The sequence below is a fragment of the Pleurodeles waltl genome, chromosome 3_1, assembly GCF_031143425.1.
Source record: "Pleurodeles waltl isolate 20211129_DDA chromosome 3_1, aPleWal1.hap1.20221129, whole genome shotgun sequence".
In the NCBI taxonomy this organism is placed as follows: Eukaryota; Metazoa; Chordata; class Amphibia; order Caudata; family Salamandridae; genus Pleurodeles; species Pleurodeles waltl.
In genome coordinates, this window is record NC_090440.1 from 827,995,971 (window position 1) to 828,017,463 (window position 21,493).

General features: G+C 48.8%; 1 protein-coding gene across 1 annotated transcript in view; it reads right to left on the reverse strand.

Annotated features, from left to right (window-relative positions):
- The window catches only part of PIK3C2A (phosphatidylinositol-4-phosphate 3-kinase catalytic subunit type 2 alpha), an 852,450-nt gene that overhangs the window by 26,898 nt on the left and 804,059 nt on the right, over nucleotides 1-21,493 (reverse strand).

Sequence of the window (21,493 nt, forward strand, 5' to 3'; positions counted from 1 at the left end):
ACAGTGTCTAAGCAAAACCTTAGACATTGTAAGTGCAGGGTAGCCATAAGAGAATATGGTCTGAGAGTTTGTCAAACACGAACTCCACAGTTCCATAATGGCTACACTGAAATCTGGGAACTTTGGTATCAAACTTCTCAGCACAATAAATGCACACTGATGCCAGTGTGCAATTTATTGTAACATGCACCCAGAGGGCATATTAGAGATGCCCCCTGAATACCAATCCGACTTCTAGTGTAGGCTGACCAGTTCCTGCCAGCCTGCCACAAACCAGACAAGTTGCTGGCCACATGGGGAGAGTGCCTTTGTCACTCTGTGGCCAGGAACAAAGCCTGTACTGGGTGGAGGTGCTTCACACCTCCCCCTGCAGGAACTGTAACACCTGGTGGTGAGCCTCAAAGGCTCACCTCTTTTGTTACAGCGCCCCAGGGCATCCCAGCTAGTGGAGATGCCCGCCCCTCCGGCCACTGCCCCCACTTTTGGTGGCAAGGCTGGAGGAGATAATGAGAAAAACAAGGAGGAGTCACCCACCAGTCAGGACAGCCGCTAAGGTGTCCTGAGCTGAGGTGACCCCTGCCTTTAGAAATCCTCCATCTTAGTTTTGGAGGATTCCCCCAGTAGGATTAGGTGATGTGCCACCCTCCCCACAGGGAGAAGGCACAAAGAGGGTGTAGCCACCCTCCATGACAGTAGCTATTGGCTACTGCCCTCCCAGACCTATACACACCCCTAAATTGAGTATTTAGGGGCGACCCTGAACCCAGGAAATCAGACTCCTACAACCTGAATTAAAGAAGAAGGACTGCTGACCTACAAGCCTGCAGAAACGACAGACGACGACGACTGCTTTGGCCCCAGCCCTACTGGCCTGTCTCCTGACTCGGAAACCTGCAACCAGCGACACATCCAACAGGGACCAGCGACCTCTGAAGCCTCAGAGGACTGCCCTGACCCCCAGGTCCAAGAAAATCCCGTTAGCAGCAGCTCTGCTCAATAACCTGCAACAAACATGCAACTTTTCTACAACTTTAAAGACTTCGCGTTTCCCGCCGGATGCGTGAGACTTCACACTCCATTGAATCTAATACAAAACCCGACGCCTGCTTTGCACATTGCACCCGGCCGCCCCTGTGCCGCGGAGGGTGTGTTTTGTTTGCCTACTTGTGTGTCCCCCAGTGCTCTACACAACCCCCCTGGTCTGCCCCCGAGGACGCGGGTACTTACCTGCTGACAGACTGGATCTGGAGCATCCCTATTCTCCATAGGCGCCTATGAGTTTTGGTCACCTCTTTGACCTCTGCACCTGACCGGCCCTGAGCTGCTGGTGTGGTAACTTTGGGGTTGCCATGAACCCCCAACGGTGGCTGCCTATGCCCAGGAACTGAGACTTTTAAGTGTTTTACTTACCTGGCAAACTAACCATTACTTACCTCCCCCAGGAACTGTTGATTTTTGCACTGTGTCCACTTTTAAAATAGCTTTTTGCCATTTTAACAAAGACTGTATATTATATGGCTTTTATACGAAGTTCCTAACTTACCTGTGTGAAGTACCTTGAATTTTATTTGTTTACTTCAAATCTTGAACCTGTAGTTCTTAAAATAAACTAAGAAAATGTATTTTTCTATATAAAAACCTATCGGCCTGGAGTAAGTCTGAGTGTGTGTTCCTCATTTATTGCCTGTGTGTGTACAACAAATGCTTAACACTACCCTCTGATAAGCCTACTGCTCTACCACACTACCACAAAATAGAGCATTAGAATTCTCTTTTTGCCACAATCTTACCTCTCTAAGGGGAACCCTTGGACTCTGTGCACACTATTTCTTACTTTGAAATAGTATATACAGAGCCAACTTCCTACAGTCACCAAGTACTAAAGTGGGGAAGTGACGGCAGGTAGTGCTAGCTTAAGAGTGACTGGAGAGTATGTTTGGACGAGGTGTGTGGTTTGTCTTAGCCAGGGTACCATGGATTGAAATATAAACCAATAGTCCAACCATCTGGAATGTACAGCAGAGTAAAATGTGCCCTCCCTGTCAAAAGTTTGATTTCTGTTTCCATGCAAGTGAGGGTGGACCAGATATCACGTAGGGCTCCAATGCCATTTGCTAGGCAGCTACCTTTCAGTGTAACCTTGACGGCCCCCCCCCCCCCCCATACTATGCCTAGTCTGGATACCGTGCCCTTGTTCCTACTGAAGAATTCCACTATTTCCCTCTTGAGTTCCTGGCAGAACGGGTCGCCCAGTAGCATATTTGGGGATAGTCACCAAGTACTAAAGTGGGGAAGTGACGGCAGGTAGTGCTAGCTTAAGAGTGACTGGAAAGTACGTTCGGACCAGGTGTGTGTTTTCTCTTAGCCAGGGTACCATGGATTAAAATATGAACCAATAGTCCAACCTAGACCAGCTGGAATGTACAGCAGAGTAAAATGTGCCCTCTCTGTCATGCGGATGTAGCCAGCACCAGCTATCCACCACCCCGTGTTCAGCTATGTCGGTGCGCAAGCGCTACGCTGCTCGGTAGGGTACCGTCCCAGTCCCTCTATCCATGAGGGAGTCTATGGCCAGGTTAAAGCCTCCCCCATAATAAATATTTCAATCCTATATCCACCACATGGTTCCAGATAGTATCAAAGAATGAGGGGTCATCCACGTTTGGCACGTGGCAGTTAACTATTGTGATGGACCGTTGTGCTAGTCTGCCCCAGAGGATAGTGTATCTCCCATGTGGATCATTTCTAGCATCCTGCAGTAGGTATATATGGGGTGCCTTCACGTATTAGAATTGCTGTGCCACAGGAGTAAGAGGAGTAGGTGCCATATTGTCTATATGAAACCCATTGTGTCGCGAATGAGACCTTTGTCCCAGGTGCAAAGTGAGTCTCCTGTAGCAGTGCTAGATGCGTATTGTGTCTCTTTAAGTATGCTATTATGTCTCTTTTCTTACATGGATCTCACAGTCCCCGCATGTTCCATGTAAGGCAATTTAGTGTATAGCAAGTACTAGGAGGCTGGGTTCCCACTCTGCTTTCTGTCATCTAACAGTGTTGATATGAGCTGGTCTCTGTCTGTTGAGGCCGCTGCGCACAGCCTGCCAATAATACTCGATGTGAGTAGTTGGGGTGTGTGGTTGTGTAGCAGTGGGTAACAATTTAAACTACCCTTCCCACCCCCCTCCCACAGTGACGGGCCAATTCCATGAAATATAACCCTCCCTTTGAAATCCCAAACCAATACTACCGACTTTAACTGTTGAATCTCTAGTGGTGATGGGGTGTTTCCCAATAGGGGTCCACCAGAGGGTCGCACAGGATCCTCGCTAGTGAGAGAGGGTGCCCGGTCGTCCTGTATTATGCCCAGGGAGAACCACAGTTGGCTAGCTGTCTGTTATCTCCAGTATGTTGTGGTTCAACAGATTTCCCTCTCAAGCGACAGTCATTGGATGTGGGGGATACGTAAGTGGAACTCTTCTCCTTGTCCTCCACATGAGAGCTGTCCCTCTCCGTCGCAGTGGTTTGTGTTTTCAGCAGCTCGCAAGCTTGGTCTCAGAGCGGGCACGCGCTGCAGCGACTCCCTCTCAGTTTCATTTCAGGTATTCACTGACCTGTTGCGGTGTGGCAAAAATTAATTATTTTCCCTTATGTGTGATCTTAAGGCGGGCTGGATACAACAATGAATAAGGGATATTTGCTTGTCTCAGTTTCTGTTTACCAGCAGTGTATTTCTTTTCGATCTTCCTGCACTGCTATCGTGAAGTCTGAGTCGATCAATATCTCAACACCTTCGAATTTCAGAGGGTGCCTTTCACGACCTAGTCTTAGTGGGGTGTCCCTGTCCCTATAGTTTAGTAGGCGTGTGATTATCGGTCTGGGTGGAGCCTCCGGCAGCAGATTCATCATCAGGGCTCTGTGTGCTCTCTCTCTCCACCACCAAAAGCTTGGAAAAATGCCTCGGCCCCAAACAGGGTGGTAAGAAAGCGTTCAACGTACTGTTCCATACGTCCGGTGTCTGTGGATTCTGGTATGCTCACTATGCGCAAGTTTTTCCTTCTGGACCATGCTTCCAGGTCCTCATTTTTGTTTGCGATGATATTTAGAATTTCGTCCATTTGCAGTAGTTGTTCACTTTTAGCATGCACTGTGTCTTCGACATTTGAAATACGCTGTTCAGCCTTTGATATGCGTCCAGTATGCCTCTCCAGTTTATTAGTAAGCAGATTCAATCTGGAATTCATATGGTCCATCTTAGTGTCCATTGAAGAGAGGCTAGATTACATTGTGAGCAGGAGAGCTTTCATTTCTCCCATTTCTTAGGTCTCCCCCAGGGCTGGATGATTATGTGTTTCGTTGTCCATGGTACCTGGCTGCAACCTGGTCACTTTTTAGGCCCCAAACTGTATTTTCGCTTGTTTAGCATCCGATTTCCCCATGCCCGCCCCTCTTAAAGCTGTGGTCTCCGTCTGCGTCTCTGCTGTAGCTTTGGGGAGGGGTAGTGTATCCGTTCCTTTGTGCTTTGATATCTTGTCTCCCTGGGGCCCTTCTATTATTGTCTTCAGCCCAAGCGAGTGAGTCTGAGACCTGTATTTAGCTACTTCCAGGCACCATACAATAGTAACAAAAAAAGATGAAATCAGAGAATTCACTATAAGAACTAAAAGTGATTATTGTAGGAAAGTGGGATCTTTCTGACATAGTTACCCCCAATATGTGCCTGGTGTCAGTGTGTTTTGGCTGTAGTACACTGGGATCCTGCTAACCAGGACCCCAGTGTAGGGAGCTGGCCTGTGTGTGGGGAGTATATATGGTATTATCACCTTATACAAGGCCCAGGTATCCCCGATTAGTGAGGTGTAGGCAGTGTTTAGGAAGCCAGGGCTCTCTAGAAGTAGCTGTGGATGAGCAGCCAAGACTTATCTACGTGACATGCAAAGCTTATGCAATACCACTATAGTCACACAGCACTTGCACACACAAGAAAGAACCAAACAGTGTTACAAAAATAAAGGTACTTTATTATAGTAATACTAAAATACTGTATAGGCAATACCCCAGCTAGAGGTAAGTAAACTGACTATTATCTACATACTAGCAATCAGAAATATCATAGAAAGTAATAGGCATTGGTAAAAACAATAGCAAATAGTAAGGGCCATAGGGGAGGGCCAAACCATTACTAAACAAGCATTTGCAATGTTATGGTTCTCGCATTTGTTCGAGTTAGAGCTATTAGCGCTGTAAACTCCTAACCAGATTCTTTGAGCCACATAAATTGAAAATGAGAAGTACAACAGTTTCACTTAAGCAAGCCGATTCAAAGCGCCACACCATGATCGTGAAGGAAACACACAAAAGCAAAAAGAAGTTTGCTCTCAGTCAAACGTATCGGCAAAAGTGCAATTAGCCATGTAACGGGGTTGATGTCCAAGGCGATAACCAAACCGCCCCAAGGAGGGACAAACAAAGCATTTTTCCAATGATGATAAAGGATTTTTGAAGGGTAAGCCCATGAACGAGCGATAGTGAAGGGCATGAGGTGCGCGTAGTTAAAAGCCTAAACATATAACAACACGTCCGAAAAAGCAGCACTTGTGCACTGGGATGCTCAACCTAAAAGTAATGAAGTAATACTAACACAAAATGTGCCACCTTATGCTGCATAATTTGCCTTTCTTGATACAATTTACTCAACGTTGCCACAAAATTTGGCCCTCCCCAGCTACATAATTCCAGTGGACCGGTGTATATGCCTTGATAGCCCTGAAAGGTGTTGCTTAGTATAATGTATTGATGTATATGCCTTAGTAATCCCAAAAGATGTTACTTAGTATTTTGCTTTAATTAGCCTGACATTTCTTCACTTCTTCCTTTTGCGCTTATCAAAAAAATATAAGGAGTAAAATCGTTGAAATTTTTTTCTAAGAATTGGTAGTGCATTAATACACTTGTTTTCTTTTCACCAGTAATAACACATTTTCAACGAAAAATATACTTTTTTTTAATGCTGCTTATGGCCTTGTAACGTTTCCTAAGCGCTTTGGACCACCTACAAAGGAACGGCCTGTGGATCAATGTGAATCTGAGCAGTTTTTGGTGATACCGATGCCTATCGAAAGGGGCATACATTGGCATCTCTCTGCAGTATTTAACCTCTTGTGTTCAGGTTTATTATTACAGGATTATTCATCAGCACTGTGTGTCTCATCACGCGCGCCGTTAACCCAATTCTAAACCTGAGCCCTGGGTGACAGCTGTGGCTCTCTGACTAAGGACTCTTTCTAGGAAATTGGGAAAGTTTATGTTGGAAAGCACTTTAATTAACCCAGGCTGTTAAGAACTTTAAACGTACCAAAGTGAGATTAAGCAGTTAAAAAAAGGTAATTCATTAAACAAGCTATTTTACATCTAGAAACCTAGGGCACGTGGATGCTAAGCTTCTACACATTGCCCGTCTTTCCTATGACATCACCCATCATTGATGACATCATTGACGAGATCAGAATTTTATGCCCGGAGTGTACGTTCTTTAAGAAGCCTCTCCAGAGGGCAACAAATAAACACCAAGAAAAATGAAATAGCTTTATGCATTAATGTTACTGTCCAAGAAAAGGCCCGATTGACCAGGGAACCCTAGAAATGAAGAGTACGAGCCCCCGTAAAAAAGGCTATGGTTTTACCTGATAGGGACCGGGTGGAACCCAGAATTCTGTAGTTTCCTTCGTCCGGGAAATATACAACTGCGTCTTACCCTTAAGCAGGCCTTGTTTTAAGATGTGCTTGCACGGCACGGTCTTTCATCACAAGTGTGACACGTCGAAAAAGAAAACTGCAGATTCAGTCTAGACAGTCTGCACAAGGAAATGCCTTTTCAGACCACAAACAAAATAACGTGTATACATTTCCAAGTGCTATCAGAGAGAGGCTAGAGCCTCAAAGTGCACCTCACAGCGCCAGAGTTATTTGATGCAGTTTCTACCTGCTTCTTTTCTGACACCGAGCACACCTACTGTTGAATGGAAGCAAACAGTTTAAACACAGCCAGGATGTGATAAGGAGCAGGTGTGTATTCTCACACTCAGAACACAACACTTTATATTACAATGATTTGCAATACAATGGGTCTCGCATTTCCTTGAGTTAGAGCTATTAGCGATGGGGGGGGGGAAATTACAAATAAATTAAACAAAAAACAAACAAGCATGATCGCGCTGTGTAAAACCTGGAATTCGCCGTTATAAACTCCTATGGCCCCTCTCCATGCAGAACTTTAGTACCTTTTTTGTTGCACTTTTTTTTTTTTTTTTAAGCACTATCGAGCTGTGTAAAATCTTGAATTCGCCAAGGAGCGCTAGGATAAACAACACAATTAAACTGGTAGTCATGCAAAGAATTCGATTACTGCCCAGCGAGATCGTTCTGCGTAGGAAGTAAAAAAAAAAAAAAAAAAAAAAAAAAGTAGTTCAGAAACCATGCGGAATGCTTGGAGCCTTGTATGTTTTCAGTAGTTGGCATGCCTTTCACATATTAAATCAAGCAAATTTGAAAAGGCAAGCCCACCAACCAACAAAAGTGATGGGAGTGGTTAAAAACCTACAGACAGATTACAACAGGCAAGAGCGCATGCATACTCGACCCTAAAAGGTGGAATGTGTAAGGCAAGGAATTGGAATCAGAGGAAGAGAGCTGGAGAAACTAGGAATCCCAAGAGGTATGTACCAGAGTGACTCCAGCAACCAGGAAAGGCGACACAGTACCTGGGTTTCCCCAAAATCAAAAGGAGGACTTTGGAAAATGACTGTGCAAGACCCATACAAGACTGGAAGGAACCAAAGTTGGATCCTGACAGAAGAGGACCTGTAAAAGAAGGGGAACAAGTCCAGTTTGAGTGCACGACTGTGGAAGGGGCCACTCCCCACCCTTCTATGGATGCAGGACCAGGTTGACAGTTGACGAAGAAGGTCAGCAGTGCAGCACAGGAGCAGAAGAGGACTTTTAGGAGTGATGCAAGTGATGTCCCACTTCGGTGGTCGTGATACAGTTGGTCAGTGGTGCTGGAAAACCACTAACAGGCCTTGGCAAATGCAAGAAGAAGGTTTTGCAAGGCTGAAGAGGACCAGCAAGGTCCAGGGGACTCGACCCACGGAGGGGAGTCTAAGGTGATCCTCCGCAGCTAGGAGAGTCACAAGAAGAGGAGACAGTCCCCAGAGGCGACCCACTGGCAGCATGCACAGGAGTCACAGTGAGGTCCACTCAGCACACCTGAAGAGGAGTCCCACATTGCTGAAGCAGCAGGCAGGAGACTGTGCTTTGCAAGAAGGGATGCTGGAGGCCGGGGCTACACGGAGCCTGAAGATCCCTTGGAGGAGGAACAAACAAGCCTTGATAACTTGAAGAGTTGCAGTGCACAGGGGTACTGACCTGCAAGGAGAGGCAAGGGTTTACTCTCTCCCAAGTTAGACAGCTGGCAGAGAGGACCAAGGGGACCACTCTAGACCACCACCTGTGAAGCAGGATCCACTCAGTTCCGGAGAAGAGAGGATCCATGCAGCCGGTCGTCGTTGAAGTTGGTGCCTGTGGATGCAGGGGAGTGACTCCTTTACTCAAAGGGAGATTCCTTCTTACTTCTTCTGCAGACGGAAGACTCTTCGCTCTCAGAGGATGCACAGCCAGGGAAATGTTGCAGTTGCTGGAAGGAGCCAGAAAAACAATGTTGCAAAGCAGAGTCGTCACTGGGGTTGCAGATTGTCGGTTCCTGGAGGGTTCAGTTGCAGTCCTGGTGGCCAGAAGATGAAGTAAACGATGCAGAGGAGCCCTGCTGGAACCTTGCACATTGAATCTGAGAACCCACCCAGGAGGGAGACCCTAAATAGCCCAGGAAGGGGGATTGGTCACCTAGCAGGGTGACCACCTATCAGGAGGGGTCTGTGAAGTCACCTGCCTGACCTGGCCACTCAGATGCTCCCAGGGGCCTCTACCCACCTTGGATTCAAGATGGCAGAATAAAGTGGCCACCTGGAGGCGCTATTGGTACCACTCTTGGGGTGATGATGGACAGGGGAGTGGTCACTCCCCTTTCCACTGTCCAGTTTAACACCAGAGTAGGGACCGGGGGTCCCTGGACTAATGCAAAACAGTTTATGCAAGGAGGGCACCAAATGTGCCCTTCAAAGCATACCGGTGGCTTGGGGAGGCTACCCCTCCCAAGCCATGTAACACCTACTTCCAAGGGAGAGGGTGTTAACTCTCTCTCCCACAGGGAATCCTTTGTTCTGTCTTCCTTTGCCTGAGCTGGTCAAGCGGCAGGCGGGCCGGAATCTGTCTGAGAGGAGGCAGCAGTGCGGGCTGCCCGGAAAAACCACAGAAGACTAGTAAGAGCAATGCTGGGCGTACTCTAAGGAGACCCCAGAGTGCATGGAAGCATACAACCAATACTGGCAAAGGTACTGGGGTATGAATTTGACATGTTTGATACCAAACATGCCCAGGTTCTGAGTTACCAATATGTAGCTGGACACAAGTAGTGACCTGTGTTCAGTTCATCGGTAAAATGGCTTCTCCGCACTTACAAAGTCCAGTGTAATGGAGCTTGAGTTCGTAGGGGCACTTCTGCTCATGCAGGGGTGCCCTCACACACAGGTACCTGCACCATGCCCTCTGGGCTAGAAGGGCCTAACATAGGGGTGACTTAGTGACTTGGTGCAGTGACCTGTAGTGAAAGGGTGCATGCACCTTTTCACGCAGGCTCCAATGGCAGGCCTACAGACACATTTTGCATGGGCTCCTATGAGTGGCACATACATGTTGCAGCCTACAGGGAACCCCTGGTGCCCCAATGCCTTGGGTACCTAAGTACCATATACTAAGGACTTACATTGGGGCACCAGTATGCCAATTGTGGGGTGTACAAAAGTCCTAAGCAACTAAATTTAGAGGGAGAGAGCACGATCATTGGGGTCCTGGTTAGCAGGATCCCAGTGAACACAGTCAAAACACACTCACAGCAGGCAAAAGGTGGAGGTACTTATGCCAAAAAGAGGGTACTTTCCTACACCCAGTGTCAGTGGTCTATACCTAAATTTAGTTGGCACATAACTTTTACACCCCACAATTGGCATACTGGTGTACCCCTGAAAGTCCCTAGTATATGGCACTTAGGCACCAAGGCAACTGGTACACCAGGGGTCCCCCAAGGGCTGCAGCATGCATTATGCCATGCACGGGAGCCCACGCAAACTGTGACTACAGGCATGACATTGCAGCCTGTGTGAAATGGTGCATGCACCATTCATCCCAGATATAAAGCTCACCTTTCAATGGTCACTGCACTCTGACCCTATAAGTTACCTCTAAGGTAGGCCCTTCAGCCCAAGGGCACGGTTCTAAGTGTGAGGGCACCCCTGCAAGAGCAGGGGTGCCCTTACAAACCCTAGACACCATTTTCTGGGCGTTTTTTATGTGCGCTGAAGCCATCTTAAGATATGTAGTGGACACTGGTTATCACGAGATGTCCAACTACATATTGGCTTTACCAGACCTAGTCATGTTTGGTATCAAACATGTTCGAATCATGCAACTACATCAGCTCCAGTGTTAGTTGCATGATACCGTGTACAGCAGAGGCTACATAGAGGATCCCCGCATGTTTGCATGCATGCTAGTGCTGCCGCTGACCCCACTCACTGTTCTGCCCTCCTGCTCCTGAGCTTAAATCAGGCAGGGGAAGGCAGAACAAAGAATTTGCTGTAGAGGAGAGGTGTTACAACCTCTCCTTTAAAAATAGGTGTCTCCGGCCTAGGTTGGGGCTGCACCTGAGCGCCACCAGACTGCTCTGAAGGGCACATTTGGTGCCCTCCATGCAAAAACCGGTTTACTTCAGTGCAGGAACCCTCAGGGCTCCCACTCCGGCACAAAACCACACAAAGGGCAGGGGAGTGACCACCTTCCTGTCCAGATCCTCCCCTAGGGTGGTGCCCAGAGCTCTGCAAGGTGGCCACTTGATTCTGCCATCATGGGAACAAGATGAGCAGTGGCTCCTGGGAGTATCTCCCTTGTCAGCCTAGCTGAGTAGTGTCCAAGCCCCCGACAGGTGGTTCACTGCAGAAGCTGTCCAAGCCTTCCTGGGTTACTTAAGGGCTACCCTGAGGGTGGGACCCTAGATTCGTCTACAAGAGTGGTCTGCAAGATTCTTCTACCATATTTGACTACAAGGCTCTCCTGCAAGAAACTTCTGCAACCTTGACACGGGAACTGTTGCTGGACTACACTGGGAACCAAGACAAGACTGCACCTATTAGTAGGGCTCCTACTGCAGCTTTGTCCCCATGCACTGCTAGGACTCTGCAACTTCTGTGGCTGTTACTCCTCCACAGCCACAAGGACTCTGCCTGCACTTAGGACAGCAAGAAGGAATCTCCTTTGGAGTGAAGGAGTCACTCCCCTACATCCGCAAGCACCTCAACGTCGATGACTGGTTTATGGATCCTGCTGTCCCACAGACTCTTCAAGGCTGTACAACGCAGGTGGTGGTTCTGTGGCTCTCCAGAGATATGACCTGTCTTCTTTGAATCTGAGACGTCTGTGGTCCCTCGTTGGAGCTGCTTGACCGAAAACCCTTTGCACCAGGTCTGTCTGCCATTGCCAAGGCTTGTTGACGCTTCAGTCCAAAGACCTCCTAGCTCCAAGAGGCCCCAACATCACGCAGGTCCAAGAACAATGTGCCCTCTGCAACTCCTGCGACATGGGCATCCATCTTCTTTGTGCTGCTGAGGCCTCCATGTGTCTCCCTGTGGCTGCTGCCAGAGGATTCTCCTAGGGTCTCTAACAATTCCTGTCTGATTTCCTGGTTGCTGAGGGCTAGCCCGGACTTACCTACAAAGTTGGAGTCACTTGGACCTTGCTGGTACCCACAAAATTCAACACTTCGTGCAACGCGGCCCTGCATTTGCGAAGGCTTGTTGGTGGTCCTGCTGACAACTGACCCCCTGCAATTCGACAACCGGTGTGGGACAGCTTGCGGACAACTCCTGGGATCTTCCTGCTTTGTCTGGACACCACAGCTGCACTTCAACAAGCGTGCCGCAGGAAAGTGTCTACAAGAAGGGTGGGCATTGCCCTATTCCAGCCCCTGGGCATCTCAGGGTGGTCTGGACTCTGCCTCCTTGGGTGGCGGTCTTGGTTAGTTGTGACTTTGACATCCCATTTTTCTAATATATGGTATGCATAGTGGGGCCATAGTGGGGCCCCATGGTATTTTATGCCTTTTTTACCTGCTTTTAAGTATATTTGTGTGTGTAGATTTCTCAGATTAGTTAGTACCATTGTTGTAATAAATAATACATTATTTTTCTAACACTGGTGTGGTTCTTTCTTATGTGTACATCACTGACTGACGTGTGAGGTATTCTCCACAGCCACCCTTTGAGAGCTCTGGTTATCTGGAGCCACTTGCACTACCACTAATGGTTGCCTGGACTCTGTATAGATTGCCTCACCTATAAGTGTAACCATATACTGACCCAGCCTCTTACAAGTATGGTAGTTTTGGAGGCAACTGATTTGGGACAGGGGGGAAAGGCTCATGTGAAGATGCACATTGTGTGCACGGGAAACTAGTGCTATGTAAGTAATAATACAAGAAACTAATCGCATTTTAAACTTCTTAGTATTTTACCTAGGTACCCTGAATTCCTGCTAATCTCTGGTCTTAAAACAATAAACAAAGTTGTTTAAAAAAAAGATTTCATCCAAGCAAGGCACTGAACCGCCATATAAAGCAGAAGGATGTCTTCAGTACGGTCATGTGCATCTCCCCAGGGGCTTGAATGGGAATAAAGTCAGTTATAAACTACACCCCCTGGAACTTCCATTAAATGGGTATTAATAAATACAGTGGAGGATAGAACACATATCTGGGATACAGCAGGTCTGTTAATCACTGCAGTGAAGTAAGAACACTCTGCTTAGCTAGCAGTATAAGGTGTGTGAAACATCCGGGGGGAAAGTCCAGCTCACTAATCTTCCGTTCATCAGCAGAAGTGGAATGATAAGCAGTAAGAGGGGGGATGTTTGCGACCTTTCATTCATCATCCTTGTCCTTACTCTCAAAGCAACTAATGAAGTAAATGTCCTCTCACTCAGGGTCATACATGACTGTGAAAAGCGCCACACTTTTATATCTGGAAAACTTGCACGTGGATGGACAGACAAGGCAACTTGAGGCACCTCTTGGCTTCCTTAGTTTATCCCGTAAGAACTTATAATGGACGACTACAGAGAAGCTGAGGGCAGGGTCAGCGAAGCCCGAACATTAGGTTTCCTTTTAGCAGAGCAGAGAGAGAAGGTGTTGGCATCTAATGAAGATATTCCATTAGCAAAGGACCAGGTGCTCCTAGGACTTGAAAAAACAATGTCACTCTGAAGGCATACCTCAATTAACAGTCAAAAAAGGGGTAGGAAAAAGGTATGTATCGAACTGTTTTTAGAATGGGAACATGATGTTCTGAAAATAACCTCTGAAGCAATAGGAGTAATTAGGGTGACATTCTTGAAGCCAATCTAGATTGATGCCTCAAATAGGATGAAGATTCCAATACCAGTTTCTCATAATAATGCTTTGTGACACAATATGGAAAGCATTCTCTACAAAAGCTCGAGCTCCACAGCCTGGGTTCACGACCAACGACGGTGTCCCCTTGTTCCCAGGGCCCCCAATGACGAGCCCCCTGTTGAGAGATCCTGGACTTGCCCCCACCTATTTTTCTAAGTGGCCCCACTCATGCAGTGCACAAGGCACCCAACTTGGCCAGCACCACAGCACCCAGACGTCCCAGGGAAGGTAAAACTGTGCTACTGCCGTTCCTAGTGACCTTGCTCCTCTAGACACACCTGGTGTGGATCCGTAACCGTCATGGTGCGATGACATGCACCACACCTGTTTGAATCCTGTCTTTCTCAGACAATCGAAAAATAGCTCAGACAATCGAAAAATCTTCGACAAAACCATCGAAAAAAGGGTAGCTCTTTCCGGATCTGCCATTAACTGGTACGGAAGGAAAGGAACTGACGTACACATGCCGGGGTGGTGTCTATATAGGAGGCCGTGATGTCACAGACGACTCCAACGATGCCACGTGGAGTCAGACAACTTATGTGGATCGGAACGATGCCATCCGGTGGCGCGCGCAGGGTACTGCTCAGCAGAAAAATTCCAGTTTCGATGCAGATGCTACGGAATTCTAAGGTAAGGAATCTGCAGCTAGAAGTCTATCAGATGAACAAGTTACTTACCTTCAGTAACGAATTATCTGGTAGAGACTAACTGCAGATTCCTTACCTTAGAATTCCGTGGCGTCCGCATCGAATCGGAACAGTTCCTGGGGGAGGTAAGTGTTTGTTAGTTTTGCAGGTAAGTAAACCACCTACAGGGTTCAAAGTTGGGTCCAAGGTAGCCCACCGTTGGGGGTTCAGGGCAACCCCAAAGTTACCACTCCAGCAGCTCAGGGCCGGTCAGGTGCAGAGGTCAAAGTGGTTCCCAAAACACATAGGCTTCAATGGAAAACAGGGGTGCCCCGGTTCCAGTCTGCCAGCAGGTAAGTACCTGCATCCTCGGGGGCAGATCAGGGGGGTTTTGTAGGGCACCAGGGGGGGACACAAGAAGGCATAGAAAGTACACCCTCAGCGGCACAGGGGCGGCCGGGTGCAGTGTGAAAACAGGCATCGGGTTTTAGATAGGAAGTAATGGAGGGACCCGGGGGTCACTTCAACGATGCAGACAGGCACAGGGGCTAGCCACCACCTGGGCTAGGCAGAGGGTCGCCTGGGGGTCGCTCCTGCACTGGAGTTCGGTTCCTTCAGGTCCTGGGGGCTGCGGGTGCAGTGTTGGGTCCAGGCGTCGGGTCCCTTGTTACAGGCAGTCGCGGTCAGGGGGTGCCTCTGGATTCTCTCTGCAGGCGTCGCTGTGGGGTACGGGGGGTCGTCTCTGGTTACTTGTGGGCTCGCAGTCGCCGGGGAGTCCTCCCTGAGGTGTTGGTTTTCTGCAGGTCGAGCCGGGGGCGTCGGGTGCAGAGTGGAAAGTCTCACGCTTCCGGCGGGAAACGTGAAGTCTTTAAAGTTACTTCTTTGTTGCAAAGAAGTAGCAGGTTTTTGAACAGAGCCGCTGTTCACAGGAGTTTCTTGGTCCTTGGGTGCAGGGCAGTCCTCTGAGGCTTCAGAGGTCGCTGGTCCCTGTTGGATGCATTGCTGTTGCAGTTTTCTTCGAAGTCGGGAGACAGGCCGGTAGGGTTGGGGCCAAAGCAGCTGTCGTCTCCGTCTTCTCTGCAGGGCTTCAGGTCAGCAGTCCTTCTTCTTGTTAAGGTTGCATGAATCTAGTTTCCTAGGTTCTGGGGTGCCCCTAAATACTGAATTTAGGGGGCTGTTTAGGTCTGGGAGGGCAGTTGCCAATGGCTACTGTCCTGGAGGGTGGCTACACCCTCTTTGTGCCTCCTCCCTGTGGGGAGGGAGGCACATCCCTAATCCTATTGGGGGAATCCTCCAAACTCAAGATGGAGGATTTCTCAAAGCAGGGGTCACCTCCGCTCAGGACACCTTAGGGCAGTGGTCTTCAAACTTTTTAATGCTGCGCCCCCCCAATTGAAAAATAAAAATCATTGGGCCCCCCCTCAGAATTTTTCACATTTATTTTAGAAAGATGGCAGTGTTTAAATAGGTCTAAACCTATTTAAACATTGCAGTTAAGTATTGTTACCTTTTTAAAACTGCAATAACATGCTTTTGCTTAAAACAAAGGCATGTTATCTATATAATATTTCTTTTGGCCAGAGTTGGGCGCCCCCCCTGGGATCACTTGAGGCCCCCCAAGGGGGGCCCACCCCCCAGTTTGAAGACCTCTGCCTTAGGGGCTGTCCTGACTGGTGGGTGACTCCTCCTTATTTTTCTCATTATCTCCTCCAGCCTTGCCACCAAAAGTGGGGACAGTGGCCAGAGGGGCGGGCATCTCCACTAGCTGGGATGCCCTGGGGCGCTGTAACAAAAGTGGTGAGCCTTTGAGGCTTACCGCCAGGTGTTACAGTTCCTGCAGGGGGAGGTGAGAAGCACCTCCACCCAGTACAGGCTTTGTTCCTGGCCACAGAGTGACAAAGGCACTCTCCCCATGTGGCCAGCAACATGTCTGGTGTGTGGCAGGCTGGCAGAAACTGGTCAGCCTACACTGGGAGTCGGGTATGTTTTCGGGGGCATCACTAAGATGCCCTCTGGGTGTATTTTTACAATAAATTGCACACTGGCATCAGTGTGCATTTATAGTGATGAGAGGTTTGATACCAAACTTCCCAGTTTTCAATGTAGCCATTATGGTACAGTGGAGTTTGTGTTTGACAAACTTCCAGACCATATACTCTTATGGCTACCCTGCACTTACAATGTCTAAGGTTTTGCTTAAACACTGTAGGGGCAGAGTGCTCATGCACATATGCCCTCACCTGTGGTATAGTGCACCCTACCTTAGGGCTGTAAGGCCTGCTAGAGGGGTGACTTACCTATGCCACAGGCAATGTGAGGTTGGCATGGCACTCTGAGGGGAGTGCCATGTCGACTTAGGCATTTTCTCCCCACCAGCACACACAAGCTGTGAGGCAGTGTGCATGTGCTGATTGAGGGGTCCCTAGGGTGGCATAAGACATGCTGCAGCCCCTAGAGATCTTCCCTGGTATCAGGGCCCTTGGTACCAGGGGTACCAGTTACAAGGGACTTACCTGAGTGCCAGGGTTGTGCCAATTGTGGAGACAAAAGTACAGTTCAGGGAAAGAACACTGGTGCTGGGGCCTGGTTAGCAGGGTCCCAGCACACTTTCAAATCATAACGTAGCATCAGCAAAGGCAAAAAGTCCAGGGGTAACCATGCCAAGGACGCATTTCCTTACACACTACCTTCCTTTTCACAACAGGAAGAAATGCCTTTAATGCTAAATGGATAGCCCGAAGCTACAACAAGTTGATATGGAGTCCGGATTCTGCCAGAGACCAAAGGCCCCTGATCTCCACTTCTCCCAGATGGCCGCCCCATCCCAGAAGTGATGCATCTGTCACTACTGTAAAGTTTGGTTGGGGGGGGGGGGGGGGGGGGGGGGGGGGGGGAGTCTGCCCTTGACCCAATCGCAGTTCACTAACCACCACTGCAGATCCTTTGCAGTTCCCTCCGAGATCTGAACCATGTCGGCAAGATTTCCCTGACGCTGTGCCCATTGGAACTTCAGGTCACACTGCAGAGCCCTCCTATGCAAACGGGCATGCTTGACTAATAGGATGCAGGAAGCCATGAGTCCCAACAGCCTCAGAGTCTGTCTCACCGAAATCCAGGATAGAGGCCGAAACATTGGTATCATAACCTGAATATCCTGGACTCGCTGCTCAGGAGGATAGGCCCGATACTGCACTGTGTCCAGAACAGCTCCGATGAAAGTGAGCTTCTGAGAGCGAGTCAGGTGTGAATTTGGCATGTTTATAGTGAACCCCAGTGAGTGCAAGCAGTTCGCCGTCATCTGGAGGTGGGTGACGAGAGCCTGGGGCGTTGGAGCCTTCAACAGCCAGTCGTCCAGGTAGGGGAAGACTATAATCCCTAACCTGTGCAGATGAGCTGCCACCACCGCCATCACTTTCCTAACACCCGAGGGTCACTGGTGAGACCGAAAGGGAGCATGGTAAACTGATATTGCTTGCGGCCCACCTTGAACCGCAAGTAACGCCTGTGGGTGGGCAGGATGGGGATGTGAAAATACGCATCCTGCAAGTCCAACACTACCATCCAGTCTTCATGGTCTAGGGCAGACAAGGCCTGAGCAAGACTGATCATCTTGAATTTCTCCTTTTTGATGAAGAGATTGATGTCCCTTAAATCCAGGATAGGGCAAACGCCCTTGTTCTTTTTGGGAATCAGAAAGTAGCAGGAATAACAACCAATTCATACGCCTGACATCAGGACCCTTACTATGGCTCCCTTGGCCAAGAGAACCGTAACTTCCTCATGGAGCAAGACCAAATGATCCCCCATCAGCCGTTCTTTTACCGGAGGGGAAGAGGGAGGGAAAGACTGGAAGGGGAGGGAACAGCCCTTCTGTATGATCTGCAAGACCCATTTGTCCGATGTGATGGACTGCCAGTGAGGGAGATGAAATTGAATCCTCCCTCCAACTGGATGGACATGGTCTTGCAGAACCATACTAGGAGGGGTTGGGCGCTGCGGAAGAGGGGGGCTGTGTGGTGGTCGACCTCTGGCCAGAACCTCTGGGTCTGACGGTACCTTGACCTCATACTCGCATGGGATGCTGTGAAGCCAGAGGACCGTGGCTAACTTGTGGCTGGCGTGGTATCGCGCCCCTTCCAAAGCCTCGAAAGGGATGAAAGACAGACCGCTGACGAGCCGGCGCTGAAAGGCCCAAGGATCTGGCCATAGTTCAAGAATTCTTGAACCTCTCAAGCGCAGAGTCTGCCTTCTCACCAAAAAGGCAAAAGCCATCAAAAGGCATGTCCATCAAACTCGACTGGACATCCCCTGAAAAGCCAGTAGAAAGTAGGCAGGCGTGGCGACGGAGGGCCACTGTTGAAGAAATTGCCCTGCCCAGCAAGATGGTCATGTCCAAGCCACACCCGATAGTAAACTTGGTTGCATCTCTCCCATCCTTGACAGCCTGGGTGAGAGTGTCCCGTATGACCTCCGGCACCTGTGGCAGCACTTGTGCCACCGTATCCCATAAAGTATGGGAAAAACGGTCCAATAGGCAAGAGATTTTTACTCACCTCAATGCCCGGCTGGAGGAAGAAAACAACTTCTTTCCAAGTTGGTCCAGCCTCTTAGATTCCCTATCCGGAGGGGCGGAAAGGAAGGCACTACCGGAAGTGGAGGCTTGGACCACTAAGCTCTCTGGGATGGGGTGTTGGGTGAGGAAACTAGGGTCATTTGGAGCAGGTCTATGGCAGCTGCCGAATGGCCTATGCACAGGAGACCCTGTGCTGGGTTTGGAACATGTTCCGAGAAGGAAATCTGTGAGGGCTTCATTGAAGGGTAACATCGGCTCCGACGCAGCAACTCCGGTCTGATACACTTCTGTCAGGAGATTAGTCCTGACTGGCACCATAGGCAAGTCTAGGTCCAAGACCTCAGCTGCCCTATGCCCCACCATGGCATAAGATGCACCCTCCTCCGTAGCCACAGTGGAAGGAGAGAGCATGCCAGCATCTGGAGAAGCATCAAGTCCACTGACTTACCCTAGATCCTCATACCAGTCCTGTTCATGCTCCAATCCATATTCAAAAGGGTCCTCAGACCCCTCCCACTTCTCTCCTGTGCCTGGCTGTTCTGAATAAGCCTCAGGCAATGATCTGGACCTAATCGGCGCAGTTGAAGTCGGAATCAGCATCCTACAATGTCGTTCTGGCCCCGGATCATCCGGAATAAGGGATGGGGCTACCACCACCAGTGGTCCGGATCCACTAACGAATCCTGGGGTCCCCAACTGCACTGAGGCCGAAGCCGCCAACGTCGAATCCGATGGGGCCCCTGCTGACCCCGTGGGGCCTGAAGACCCAGCCGAGGGTGCAGCCCACTCAAAAACAAGGCGCATAGCCTCATAAAATTCTTTGATTTGAGCAGGGGTTGCTCCTGTCCCTGGAAAAGGGGGAAGACGTGGAGTAGGCCCTGGCGACGGCCCCCCGGATCCACACACTGAAACCTTGGCGTTCCCTGGATGCCTCGTCGGCTGACGTCAAAGTCTCCCTGGACTACTTCTTCTTCTTGTGCCTCTTACCTGAATGCCCCGAAGACCTTGAATGTGAGGAAGATGACTTGGGGCTCCTGGAGCAGTGCCGCGACCTCCTCCTAGAGCGGGACCGTGACCTCCTCGGAGTCGCGCTGACTGAAGATGGCTGCCGGGCCGCTAGAAGATTGAGAGATCTCTCTCTCCCAAGGCCTTCGGAGCCATGGCCCGACAGTCAGAACACGACTTCAAATCGTGGCCCTTTTCAAGGGACCAGACACACACCTGGTGTGGATCCGTAACTGACATGGTGCGATGACATGCACCGCACGGTTTGAATCCCGTCTTTCCCGAAGACATCGCTCAGACAATCGAAAAATCTTTGACAAAACCGTTGAAAAAAGGGTAACTCTTTCCGGATCTGCGCTTAACCGGTGCAGAAGGAAAAGAACTGACGTCCGTGTGCCGGGATGGTGCCTATATAGGAGGCCGTGATGTCACAAACGACTACAATGTCGTTGACGATGCCATGCGGAGCCGGACAGCGCACGCGGATCCGAACGACGACGGCACGCGCAGGGTACTGCTCAGCAGAAAAATTCCAGATTCGATGCGGACGCCACGGAATTCTAAGGTAAGGAATCTGCAGCTAGAAGTCTCTATCAGATTTTTAGTGTATAAAAATATTCAGGTGTCAAAGCTCAGTGAAGCACAAAGACAGAGTCCTTCAGAACTGCTGTTGATCAGCAAGCTGCTCCCTGTCACCGTGTCCGAGGGAGACCAGAATAGCCGGAAAGGGCTTCCCAGTTTTAAGTCCCAGCGGTGAAGGGCCAGATTCTTGTGCTTTACCGTGATCTATATAATTGTTACCCTATTTTAGATTCACTGCATTGTGAATACTTACTGTTTCTTTCACATGTTATTGTTGTGCCAGCACTGCACTATACATACACATGCCACTGAATTTATTATTGAATCTAGCACTATTTTATGCAGCCATGCTACTATGTTAGTACTTCAGTCATGTTCCTTCTTGCCTCTTTGATTAACTACACTGCAATGATTCCAAACATGTTTTACTACCATTGAGCTAGTAGTGTATTGTACACTTGATTGTTTACCTTTGTGCCTTAATTCACTGCATCATGACAAATTATAGCATCTATCTCTTACCATGCCGCTAATGTATACGTGTACATATATAGATTCATGCAAGTAATCTGTGCGATCATCATTGCCAACATATGTGCTTTGGTAGTGTTTCATTAAACTTAAATTACATTAGATACATGTGTGTGTTGCGCCTCACCGACTGTCCTCGATGATTTGTGTCTGAGTAACAGCACTCAGACTGGTTGCTAGCAGCCAGTCCAAGACAGCAACCTACAATCTTCAGGTGATCCCCAAGAACTGTTTGCAAGGACCCCCTTGCAGTAAAAGTACTTTCAAGTCTTTACCACGTAAATGTCCATCTGAGCAAAAGTGTTACTTTCTAAACAAAGACAATTGCAACAGTACTTATCTTTTTTAAAGTTTTCTGGTGTTGATCCATTTAAAAACACATTAACAATTTTTCTTAACATTGGTCTTGAGTTCCTTCTTGAATGTGTGTCTCATTTATTGACTGTTTAACAAATGCTTAGCACTACCCTCTGATAAGCCTAACTGCTCACCCACACTAACACAAAAGGAAGTTTTTAGGATTATTACTGTTACACTTATAAGCCAATAAGGTTGTCTGTACTA